Here is a 13916-nt window from a genome sequence, read left to right as displayed (position 1 = left end):
ACATGCAGTAAATACGTCACCGGTAATTGGTAATATTGTTTGCTATAGAATTGATAGTTTAAAAAGCATGTATACAATTAAATATTTAAACATACTGGAACGGCGCCGCGATCATGAAAACCGGGAAATTGCGGGAAATTAAACAAATACCCTAAAAGTTTCAATGCATTTAATAAAAGAAAATATTAAACCTTTAAATGATGATCATCCCTCGCACATGGCCGAGTAGAACCGGCGCGACTGGTCAAGTGATCCGCGGTCGGTTCGTACCATATTACGCGTGCATGTTTCATATTTTACGGACACAACTATATTTTATTATCTTTTCAACTATTATACTAGTTTAGGATTAGAAGATAAATTTATTTTACTTGTACAGTTGATTAAGCATCAATTTAAATACGATAGCGTACAAGGTAGTTTAAAAATCAAATCAAAATATAATCAAAGTTCCATGTTACATGTTTGCGGTAGGTGCCAGCACGATAAAAGAATGTCCTGAGTTCAGGCATTCGATGATTTTTTTAAAGAATATTCACACGAGTTTTTAAACAACTTTAGATTAGATTCTATCGGTCACATACTAATAATTTCTATAGTTTTTCTTCATAGTCGTTCGTTTCATTGTGGAAACGAGTTCATTGCTGCGTCCCCCCCTCCTGCAGCAGCTCCGCTGCCAAAAGCTCGCGCAAGATTTTTTTAAATAGGCGAACAGTTATCATTTGTCAAAAATCATTCTTTGGAGGTGACTTCTTCTTATGTGTAACATTTTCTCCTTAACGTGTTTCACTTTCCCACACGTTTGTTTATTCGGTCAGTCTATGTTAATTCAGTCGCCACGTGCGACCGAAGATGATGATCCCGTATCGCTTCAGCGCACACAGCTCAAAACAAATGTAATTGAGTAACAGTTGGAAGGGTGTTTTCACTACAGTGGTCAATTGTTAAACAATAGGATTTATTATTCGAAGTCAATCATCTTCACATTAAAGGTGTGAGATCGTTATCTGACAATGTGGCTAATAAAATAACATGTTCAACACGCTAAAGTTCTATAATTATGAACAGAATAATTTATGATATATCATAATTCAAAGGAAATTTGTTCTTGGGATTAAAAGTTATGAAATACGACTACATTATACATAACAGTCGATCGCCGTTGAAATCAAAGTACTGCAGATGTCGACAGATTTCTTATTTCTTTGAAATATCATGATAGTTCAATTGACCTACAGACTATAATATAGCGACATATCTGCCTTCCAAAACTAAATGTTACACTGTGAAATGCATGTAGATGTGTGTTATTGGGGGGTTTATTTAATGCTAATTGTATGAAAATTGATAAAAAAAAAACATTTTTTTTATTGAAGTTGTGTAGTATGAGATTGTAATGCAACTAAGTTTAGGTAAACAGTGAATACCCAATATATTAAAATACAAGATAAAATATTTTCCAGAACTATAATACTATGCATGTGTACAGGAAGGTTGCAACCTCATTTGTATGGCTGTAGGTGAGGAGGTAAAGGTGTATCGATGTGCAATCACTGTACACTGTATGTCTGCACATTCGGATTCCGGACCGTGGCTACAGACGATACCTATTGACAATCTTTCATATACATCTATGCGCAGTTTGACCAAGAAACTGACCAGTTTCATAACTTCTTCGAATTTCTCTAACACGGACTGTCTAATTCCTTATGTGGAATTCCAATTTAAAGTTTTGTTCAATTTAATTAGTCAACCTACTGACATAAAAATAATGATTTTGCATATTATTCAATCGTCGAGAGAAGAAATATTCATTTCTGTAAATAAGGGTTTTTTTCTTATTTCACGTTACAAAGCGTTGACTCTATGAAACAGCACCATCTGGTAAAAATTTTTAATGCTTTTGCATAAATTTTCCCGCTGATTTTTGATAGCTTATTATTACATGTATTTTGAATGTCCAAGTCTACTCGTATGATTAAATATTATCAGACGACACACACTTCCCTATAGAAAAGTTCAGATACCATCAATTTTGACAATTTACTATATTTTGACAGCACGCAACAATTTCAAACTTGCATATAGTCTTGAAATAAGTTAGAAAGATTTAAATACAGAAATTATCTTAAAGTTACGTTGTAGGCGGGTTCGTTTTTTTTTTTGCTTTTTTTTTTTGTTTTTTTTTTTTATTTTATTTCTTCTTTTTTTTTTAAATACAATCCCTGACATGAATTCTGAGTGCATATCGTATATAGCAATGCTTGCTATCCTTTGAAAATTTAACTCGCCATTAAACATCTCATTGTTTAAACAGTTTTCTTCTTTTACAAAACACGTTTTTTATACAGGCTTTCAATCACAACACGTTTTGTAACACAATCAGAACTGAAAGTTTAGCCATTATAATCATATATTTTCAACTCGCAGCAACAACGGAAGACCTACTCTTCGCTTTGCCACGAGCTCTGCTCTAGTTTTCTGTTTATTTTGGTTTTAAAGGAGCTTACTGGATAATTTATAACACTTATGGCAAACGGAATTCATGTGATACATCTCCGTATTTTAATAAGTTATCATAACTTTCTTAACTACCCGCTGCATATATAACTAGTTGTGCTGATAACTTTTTACTCACGTGTTCTACACAAGTCCCCCTTGTAGCCAGCATTGCATCCAGTGAAGCATGTTCTATTGATGTTAGAACATTTACTTTCATTAGCACAGTTTCCACAAACTTCGTTGCAGTCAACACCGTATGAACCCCTGTCACAATCTTTGAAATGAAATGATATGAAATGACTCCAACTTTATATTTTGAGAATGATATATAATGCTATACCTTAAAATTAATGCACTTCTCTGTATATCATTGCAACAGTTACATGTTGTCATGCCTTTATTACATGTAAGAATTAAATAACTAGGTGATAAAAAAAAAAATTGAAGTATTTTGTTCCTTAGCCTGTACCTGTAGTTTGTCCTTACCTGTTTTACATACGTCACCTTTAAAACCAGCTTCACACCCAGTTAAGCATGTCCCATTGATATGGGAACATTGGCTTACATCACGACAGTGTCCACATGTTACATTACATCCAATTCCATACGATCCTCTGTCACATACTTTAATATAATTAACACAAGTCCATTACAGTGCTGTGTCTCATATTCATTATTATAACAAACAATATTTGATAAGCAGTGTGATCGTTACACCCCACATTTGTTGTAGAACATTTTACCAAATTTCACACTAACAATACTTTTTTAAACATTTGTGAAACTTTTAAAAGTAAATACAGGAACTAATCAGCATTTTTCTTTATTTGGAGTCCAATTGGTTCTAAAATAAAGGATTTAAATGTTTTTGGTTTTATTTTAATCATAAGTACACACATGTATATGAGCTTCCATAACATACAATTAATAAAATAGTATATGTTTACGTGTATAGATATTGTGTATGATTGCTTCAGAATAAAACAAATATCCCAAAGTTTTATATTAAAGCTTTGTCGTGTAGTTAATAATGCTGTTTTATTGAACCTATTTCTTACCTAATTCACAGTGATGACCTTGATAACCAGGTATACATCCCTGGCAGGTGCCCGTCTCTATGTGACAGTACTGACAGTTAACGTCTGGACAGGGGAAGGTATTGTTTGACCCGTAACACCCTGTTACTGGACATCCTGTACATGGAATGTTATTAATTACATATTTGATATTGTTTTGAGCATATTGAATTCTATTCTTGATTAAAAAAATGGCGAAAGAGGCGTTCATTTACGTGACTGTGTACATTGGTATGCATTGAAGTTCATCAAGATAATTTCCAATTTGACCAGAAACATATTGCACTATTGTAACGTTATAAGAAAACGGTTAGACACCTAAATCTTTGTTGCAGGAGACCTATAAAAATGCTAAATGAGTGAAACACTATCTCTTGCAATGGTCATAAACCCTTACTATGTATCATGTCTTTACATGAACTTTACGTATAGGAGATTAACACTGATTGTATGAAAACTGGAGATGCGTTTGAGGTGACTGTGTGACTTTTGAGAACTAAAGAGGGTGTCAGTGGGTTTTAATGTTATTGTTTGTGATTGTTGGCAAATTTACCCTGTGAAATATATATTTAATGAATTATGTTTCCATTTATTGGCAATAATGATTGGATTAATGAAAATATGCGTACGTAGTTTTCATAATTAAGTGCATGTTGCATGATCAAGGCCGTAATGAAAGTTTAAAAGTTTAACACTATGCATTTCATTATTTTAAAGCAATTGGAAATAAAAAAGAGAAACGGTACGGTCAACCTATAAATATGTAAAAACCAAGAGTTTGGACAATGTGTAGCAAAACGCATCACCGTGTACTGGACAACATTTGGCACAGTTCAATATACATTTACATAATCATATAAAAATATAATAATAAGTACTCAGTGCAAGTAATCTACATATTGTTTGGTTAACTAGGTACATGCATTCAAATAACAGAAAATCACTGTACGGCCATTATTCACGTTCCTTTCCATGTAACTCTAGTACAATATAATTAAGCATGAGTCATAAGTATACGCCGACAATTTTTTTTCTTCATTTTCTTGGCTAGCAAGTTGTGTAGCAGAGTTAGAAACCGAGACACACTGATGATACACGTGTGATAAACCAGTTATGAGCTTCACTTATATCAAGCTAAAAAGGGCGTACATGTAATTGGAAATCATGACACAGTGTACATACGGAATGTTCATTAGTAAAAGAAAATAACGATGCATTAATGGTAAAAAAATAAATAAATGAATATCCAGTAAATGACTAATGTAACATACAGATCCGTCTCTCCAACTTAAGGACTATGACCTAACATCTTCGCTAGCCAAGGGTATTTTATCCACTCAGTTCCCTATAAACTTTTGGCAGATCTCATTAGGTTTATGGGGAGCGAAGTTGACCGAAAACCCTTGGCTAGCAAAGATGCTTACCTTAAAGTCATAAATGTTATAGCATGGTACTCTCATCAACCATGCATTTGACTAAGCCATAAAATTGTGTGCTTTTACATAATTTAAGCACTACGACGGAAGATGTTTAGAGATGTAATAGATATTATCGAGATAAAATACACTAATTAAATTATCCAACCTACCAACTAAAAAGATATAAAAAAAAAATTAACAACACCAAATAACATATAGTAAAAGTATATATGTGATTTGTTCAGTTATTCATCTCGCAACTTTAACCTCGTCCTAACATACATGTAACACCCATGACCCTTAGAGAAAGAGGCTAAATGAAATGTTTGGAATTCAACAGTCCTTTTACTAAGTCATCTTTATATTGATTGAATAGCAAACATTTTCTCTGTGCCTAGTTTAAATAAGTCACGTCGATATTAAAATTGCTAAGCATAACATTTTACTATTTTTTTCTTGGGGGGGGGGGGGGGGGGGCATTTCGAGAAAAAAAAATTAAATGATTGAACAAGATTTGATAGTTTTATTGGAAGTGACAACATGTTGTTTACTGACTAAACCCTCAGGGCATGCACACTAGTTTATTGTTTTATGTTTTGACAATAAAGGTAACCATGTGAACATATAAGAGCAATATTTCAACGGTTTATGAAATTATAAAGAGCACCAACCATACACCTCTACTTCACACAGGGCAATCCAAACATAACCATCATAACCGTCAGGGTAGACAACTCCTGGTAGTCTCTCGTTGTAGTAGATGACATATTGGCCTTGAACAAAGCAGTTTGTTGTGAAGACAGAAGGTATTGTGTTTATTGTGAAGTTGTCGTCCTTAAAACACAACGTTCCCTGTGATTTATCCGTGGTATTGGAGACATACACGGAGAATCCAAGTAAATTCTCTGCTATGATCGTCCGAACAATGGAATCTGTACAAAACGTTATCGATCAAGTGAAAAACAAGTTTATATGATTCTTTTTTACAATATCAACTAAAACATTGCTAAATATCAAATGCACTATAGGCGCAACATACTGCACATTCTCCATGCACCTATCAATTAAAATAGCTAATTGTTTAACGTACACTTACATGGAATACATATGCAAGTTTCATATATGTGTCTTTTCAAATAACAAAACCACCATCATTTATTATAATATCAAATTCAATGGTGGGGGCTAAACTCTGAGAATTCTCTGGAAAAAAATAGTTACGTATTATCAAACCATTTCTATATATATAAACAGAATTATGATACCGTATTTTGAACATGTTAATGGTATTTTTCTAAAAACACTAGTCGTATGCCTTTGTGAATTTTAAGTACTGGACAGAGATTTAATATCAAGAGTAATATAAAATGTTCCGCAGACATTGTTTATGATTGTCGTTAGAAAGAATTGTCAGGGGGAAAATACAAATTTAAAATTTCCTTGTTTAAAACTATATACGTTTTTATGTCATAGCGATACGATCGTGCTAACAAACTGGAATTAATTCAATGTCATATATTGCATGAAAGAGTACGTGGCGAAAAGGGCGGTCAGAGTGCTCTCTTAAAACCCAAGCACCTTTATTTCAAACAGTAAAGAACAGGCAGCACAAAACAGGTGAAAAGGCACCTAACGCCTACCTGTTATATCAAAATATCCATTGAAACCCAAAAGAAATCTTAAAGAACACCAGTGAAGATAATATTATTGATATCCATGGTGGGTAGATAACTTGAAACAGTTCTCAAGTTAATATAAAATTCCAAATATTGTTAACACCTGACACTGGAAAAAATTTCATTTGATTTAGAGGCGCTATACATACGACGCTTTCTTTATCGTGCTAACTCCTACTTTAACACAATATCTTATATTTAAAATCATTGGTTTGTTTTAATAAACACCAGGATATTTGTGCCAAAGAGATAATTTTCAAAAAAAAACATATACCTTATTGTCGCTCATAATTCAAAGAAGTTATTAATAGAAGGTTAAAATCAAATTTGACCATTCAAGTGTCACTCTAAAACACGCCAAGAAGTATATCGTGATTGTAAGAATCATATCTTTACATACAGTAATTTTATCTGGTCGTCATGTTAGTCATGAATAGATGTTGGAGATTGTTTGTGTTAATCTGCATTTAGGGGGTTAAAGTATACTTAAGTACAATCTGGAAAAAAAGGTTAACACGAAGACTGTCGTTTGATTTCTATGTTGTCTACCTGCTATGATTCGATAAATTGCGGTTTTAGATGAAAGACAAGTCTGTTTTGTTAAAAAACTTTGTGCGAACTGTTGTTGTATAATTTTGATAGCATTGAACATTTTCGTTATTACACAATCTTTATTAATGAAAATTCCATGCCGCTCATACTGTTACTTTTTTACCGTTGGTCATGCGTTGATGTATTGGCATAAATGGAAGATTGATAAATTCATAAATTGTGATTCAGAACCGTAAGGTCAGGTATGCGGCTTACAGTGTTAAGGTATTGTATCAAAACTACATTCCGTTGAGTATGTCATAATAAAGTCTGTTATAAACTTTAAGATAATTCTATCGGACAAATGTTATAAACATAGAAGGTCAACGTGCATTATTTCAAACTGTCATTTTAAGGAAATTATTTTGTGAAAAATATGTACATTTTGTATTGGGTGTTGCTAAAACGCGGAATGGAACTTAAAAAGGAAAACCTTATCTAATGTTATTTACTTGATAGATTTGTTAATCATGCCAAAAACGATATACTTTATGTATTTATTTTTTTTTGAAGGATTAGCAATATTGGATTGTTTTTTCAAGTATAATTATTTCTTCAAAATTAATAGTACATGCATTGAACACTATATTCTGTCCAAAAATATCCTCGATTCACATTTTGCTGAATAACTCGATATTTACATATACCTCAGGGTTCAAGTGGTTTTCTTTCATAAGCACGAAAAATTCTCATTATTCCAAAACGTATATCCTCTGTAGGTCATTAGCTAATTTCAATACACGGCAAATATAAAGGAGACTAAAGGGTTTGGCATTTCAACAGACCCAGATGATAACGTTGAACAATTGTGCAAGGCCTTCTGAGTGAATTCTAAATAGAGAAAGGTGTCAACAGTATCATTGCAAAATCTCCGTAAGAAATCTGTTTTCGATCCTGTAAATTTTTCCGATTAAAAATAATAATGCGTCAATGAAGTGTTCTTAGATAGTTCCTGTTTCATTGATTTCAATTGCATCTTTTACAGGTATGTGCATTTTTTAAATAGTCCAAATTTGCTGCATGAATATTTTGGGATCGACATAGTACAGTCCCTAAACAAAATTGAATTGCTAAAAATACTAGTTTTACTAAGTACCGGGTATTTTAATGTTCAGTATATTTTAATTTTAAATCTCGTCAGTCGTACCGGTTTTTTTTCATATCAATAATACTGTATTGTTTGTATGATTTAGTATCTTATAGAAAACCATAACACATGAAAGGCTTTCACTAACTGCGTACGTTACGCTGATATGCCAGCAATAATATACACGAAATGTGTGTAATATGTTTAATTTACGTTTAATCATGTTAATATTACACAATTCGTATACATTTAATTTTTTTTCTGTTTTGTATTCAACTAACGCCAATTGAATATAATGCTACATGTATATTTCATAGACATTTAAAAGAATATCAATAAGACAGCCACATGTTGATAATCATTCATAAGATATGAATAAATAATACAAAGTAAATCGTTAGTGGGCAATATATACCATTTTAAAGCGATATACGTAATATGATATTTTTTCCGTTTTCCGTTCCGTTCTGTTTTCCGTTCCACTTTTAGCAACAACCATTTTCTATGTGACTACTAAGGGTTATTTATACCTATAATGTCATTATTTGTATCATGGTTCGTTTCTATTAATTGCTAATGAACTATTTGAAATAGAATAAAACGGAACAGTAGTAAACATTTAGGACTACTACATTTGTATTATGTGAACGAAAATACTTTTATTAAAACATTTTTAAAGTCCACGGATTTCCAGTAAAAACTTATATAAGTATATGTGTAATCCATTGTTTCTAAAACCCTTCTTCAAATCATATGTGGGAGACTTCGTTTCTGTAAACATTAATAAAATGCTTGCGGCCTGTTATTTTTCCACTATGAACAACAAAACCCCGCTAAATTAGAAAAAAAAATGAAATCAATTACGATTTTTTTTCATTTAAATATTCAGGTCATATCTAACACAAGAGGCCCGTGGGCCACATCGCTCACATGAGCAACAATAGATATGATAAAATCAGCTGAATGGAGTAATAATGCAAAATATCTTGAAAATGTGATATTCATGTAATACATGTATATAATGTATTAGCAAAAATATATTTCCCCTTATGTATTCTTATGTTTATAGTCAAGTCCCGTTTATAACCAGATGATTTTATAGTCATGACACATGTTGAGCAGCATTGCAGTGCTAGAAAAGAGCCTAAAGAAGTGTTTGTATATGAGATATAAACCTACATCAATTTGTGAACCCCTTGTTAGGCCCAAGAATCGTCCAAGGGTTAGAGTCTATTCAATTTTAAAGAATCAGCAATGTGTCAAAATTATTGCATTTAAGTAAAACCATACGTGATAACATTTCATTTTTTTTAATAATTAAAATATTTTCCCTGTACAATTGGATCCCAAATGTGGCACCACCCTCCTCCTTAAAATTTTGATTTTAATATATTTAAATCTACACTATTTGAATCTGTTTTTACGAAAGTTATAGCTTTTCTATGTAAATGGTTTTTTTTTTTTAGAATAAGATTTTTAATGATTCCTAGGTAAAAATTTGCACCCCCACGCTGTGACCCCATCCTAACCCCCAGGGATCATGATTTTTTCAACTTAGAACAAGGTTTTCTTAAGATTTTTTTAATATATTCCTATATAAAAATCCGACCCCCACCATTTTGGCCCTTTCCTACCCCCGGGGGCATGATTTTCAAACATTTTAATATACATTACCTAAGGATACTTCCACTCATTTTTATCTGCTTTCCTGGCTGATCTGTGTCTGAGAAGAAGATATTTAAAGACTGTTCTCTTTAATATTCCTATGTAAAATTTCAACCCATCATTGTAGTCCCACCCTACTTCCGATGGTAATAATTTTTACAATTTTAAATATACACTACCTGAATATGCTTCCACATAAGCTTCAGTTTTCCTGGTTGATTGCTTTTTGAGACGAAGATCTTTAAAAGATTATTTCTTTATACACTACTTTATACACTACTGTAAAAAAAATCTGAGAGTAAAAAAAAACCCTGAGGAAACCCTGAATGGCATTCATTGAGGGTACTGAGGAAACCCTGAGGGACCATGATGTCTACACTGAAGGTACTGAGGAAACCATGAGAGACCATGATGTCTGCACTGAAGGTACTATGGGCCCATGAGGTTTGCACTGAGGGTACTGCGGAAGCCCTAAGAGACCCTAAGGCAGGCACTGAGCTCACTAAGGAAGCCCTGAGAGACCCTGAGGTCGGCACTGATGGTACTGAAGAAACCCTAAGAGACCCTGAGGTCACTTTTAGTAGAAAAACGATCTAAATTATTCGATTAAAAGAAAATTATAAAAGCTTAAATTAATTTTTATAATGACCATTTATATTTTTATTTTGTCAAAATTTCTTTTTAGGAACTCTGAGATTAAGTAAGAAAAAAAATCATGTTCGGGTATGAGCCTTATTATATTGTCTGATTATATTAAGGTTTTATTTTCAAACAAAACGCTTCATTTTTTGTTAAATCTACAATTTTTTTTTACAATAACCATGCATAAAAAGAAATAACTAATTTAAATGATGACAGTTATTTCAATTTGACATCTGATTAAAATAGAAGTTCCACAGTACTGTTTTTCTTAAACGCTGCATATAACTTCTACTAAAACTTCCATTGTGTATATCAATTGTTAATTCTTTTCTTTGCCAATGATCAGAAAGACACTGGAACTAACATAGAATATACAAGATATACGAGGGTTGTTCGGAAATTATTGAGACAACTCTAATATTTCCCTTACTTAGCGACGAATTTTGGTGAAAATTGGCATAAACATTATAAAGATACAAATATAAAGATACCCCAACATGTAATTAAAGAAAGTAATATTTCAAAAATGTTTAATATCTTGTTTACAACGGAGTGGTCGGGATACCCGGCGCAGGCATGAAATCGGAGATTGAAAAACTTAAAAATCCACTTTTTAAGTGTCCGTATACTTACATTTAATCACAGGTGCTTGAGGACAGGATCGACCCCCCCCCCCCCCTCTTCCAACCTCCCCAGTATATATATGTAGATATATAGACCCCCGGGGCTTTCATTTTCTTTTCTTTTTTATTAAATTATCCTTTTATGACATATTTCTAATTTAATTTATTCATCCATTGCCCAAAATTACATAAAACAAACATTTAAAAAAAACCAGACCCTCTGTACATATAATACAAGAAGGTTGCTAACATCGTCCATCTAGAACAAACGGAAGTAAGGTTTATCGCAAGAAAGATAACTCGTACCATTTTGTTTTCCTTTTTATGTCTTCCATTGTAATACACTTAATATGAGTGCCTTCTTTTAGATTGTCCAGTACCAAATTTCAGTTCTTCGCGGCCTGATTAAAATTCATCAATGTATACCCTTGCATATGTATATGACAATTTGATGTGTGTTATATCAAATGTACCTCCCATTGCATGCATTGTAGTTTACTATGCTTACTTTACAGTACAATATTTTATAAATAGTGCCTGTTTGGGAGGGTAAAAGCTGAAATTGACACCCCGAGAAAACCATTGTCAACCGACGCGAAGCGGAGGCTTACTATGGTTTTCGAGGGGTGTCGATTTCAACTGTTATCCTCCCAAACAGGCACTATTTTTTTTATTATACTGAATGTCAATTTTAAAGAAAACTGCTTTTCTATTGGAATGACTTGAATTTTACGGCGAACCGTACGCACATCATTTACGCGCATATAACACTTCGTTATGTTACCCGTTGCCAAGTGTGTTGCTTACGCTGAGGGTAATAGAACGGATTATAAACTGCGTCTTAACCAATCAGATTTCAGTACTTAACATGAAAGTATAATAATTATAATAATTATATATGTCATCCATTATTTGTTATAACCATGTTGTTTTATTGTTATAATGCATATTAATGAATTGTTCGAGTTTGCCATGCAATTTCGTAAATTTGTCGGAGTTATCTTCCTTGTGATTAACCTTCACTTCCTTTGGTTCTAGATGGATCGGTTCAAAACTTGCAACTTGTCGGTGTAGATTGTCCTATTTGCCTAATAAATTTATTTACACGGGCATTGAATACAGATATTCAGTGAAGGGAATTATCGGGCTACGACATGAGATCACCCTTTTTTAATGGTAGACGAAGTTTGAGAGTACATTTCAACAAATATCCATCGGCAGTGCCTCTCGGCTAGCAGACGAAGTTAGCAACCTTCTTGTATTATATATGTAGAGGGTCTGATATAAAAAAAAATGTTTGTTTTAGGAACTTTTGGGCAGTGAATGTATAAATTACACTAGAAATATGTCCTAAAAGAATAATTTAACAAAAAAAAATAAATAAATAAAGTCCCGGTGGTCTATATCCTGGGGTGGGGGCGGAAGGGTGGGGGGGGGGGTCGATCCTGTCCTCAAACAAATTAAATATGTTCAATTTGATCAAGTTTCACTAATGTTCGAGATGGAACACGGAAATGGTAAACATATATTTACCAGGCAATAGAAATCTGACAACGACTTTACACTGAATTTTGATGTGAAGGCGGCGCAGCAAATATACATTATACTGGTTTAAATTTCATAAGAAGACACTTTAATGCCTTGCAATTGCTTAAAAAATTGTATGATGACAAAGGATAAAGAGTTTCAGTTTATCATATTTTTCACTGATTGTTTAACTAGAATTAAGCAAAGGGCTTAAATATCAAACACTTTTTACACATTAACTGTTGTTAACAGTTCAAAAATACGTACAAAATGACTGTAGGAGACTTTCACAGTAGTTTGACTTTCAAGTTAAAATAACTCGAATTCCATTCCACAAAAAGTCAAGAATGAGAGAAAATGTAAATGATGGCACCTGGAAATGAAAAATGAGAAATAAATATAATCATTATTTCCGTTCGTTTTTAAGGTGTTCAAAACACAGGAACAATGAGAAGCGTAAATGACGTTAGGAAAAGTTTACGGTTGCGCCGGGCCACTGAACTAAGGCACGTCGATCCGTTTACCAAGAATGATCTAATCATGCCATGGACAAGAAACTTTTCACATTGATAAACTATAGCATTATTTACGTTTTGGTGAAATTTCAAGTGTTGATCTTTTTTCCTTAAAGAATAAGAAAAAAATGTCTCAATAGTTTCTAAACAACCTTTGTACACCCACCATTTTGCTGAATGTAATGTACAGATGCCCGAGGCGATATTGGAAAATTAAAGTTGTGAAATATAAAGTCGCTAATTGATTTAACTGAAATATCAGTTGTGTATATCAATATGTAAATAAAAATATTTTTAAAAGAAAAACTTTAAAGTAGCAAACAAAAGCAAAGTTTTTAACACAACAGAATGTTACTTGTAGTGTAACAGGTGCCCGAGACAATGTTTTGAAATATTTCACAATTTTAGAATAAGATGTAGTTAATTTCATTTACATGCGTTCAATAACATCTATAAAGATACACGCACATATTTAATGAAGTTAATTAGCTAAAATGTGTTTTATAAATTAAGATTATCTAGCTAAGCGATGTGGTTACTTATTATTGTATACAGTATTATTTTTTGTAATTTAGTATCTCTATTTTAAAAATT

At 32.6% G+C, this 13916-nt stretch overlaps 1 pseudogene; it reads right to left on the bottom strand.

Annotated features, from left to right (window-relative positions):
• The window catches only part of LOC128174339 (multiple epidermal growth factor-like domains protein 6), a 228694-nt pseudogene that overhangs the window by 18171 nt on the left and 196607 nt on the right, over positions 1-13916 (bottom strand).

The sequence above is a fragment of the Crassostrea angulata genome, chromosome 2 (assembly GCF_025612915.1).
Source record: "Crassostrea angulata isolate pt1a10 chromosome 2, ASM2561291v2, whole genome shotgun sequence".
Lineage (NCBI taxonomy): Eukaryota > Metazoa > Mollusca > Bivalvia > Ostreida > Ostreidae > Magallana > Magallana angulata.
Note: the sequence above shows the minus strand (reverse complement) of the source record. Positions and strands in the feature narration are given on the sequence as shown.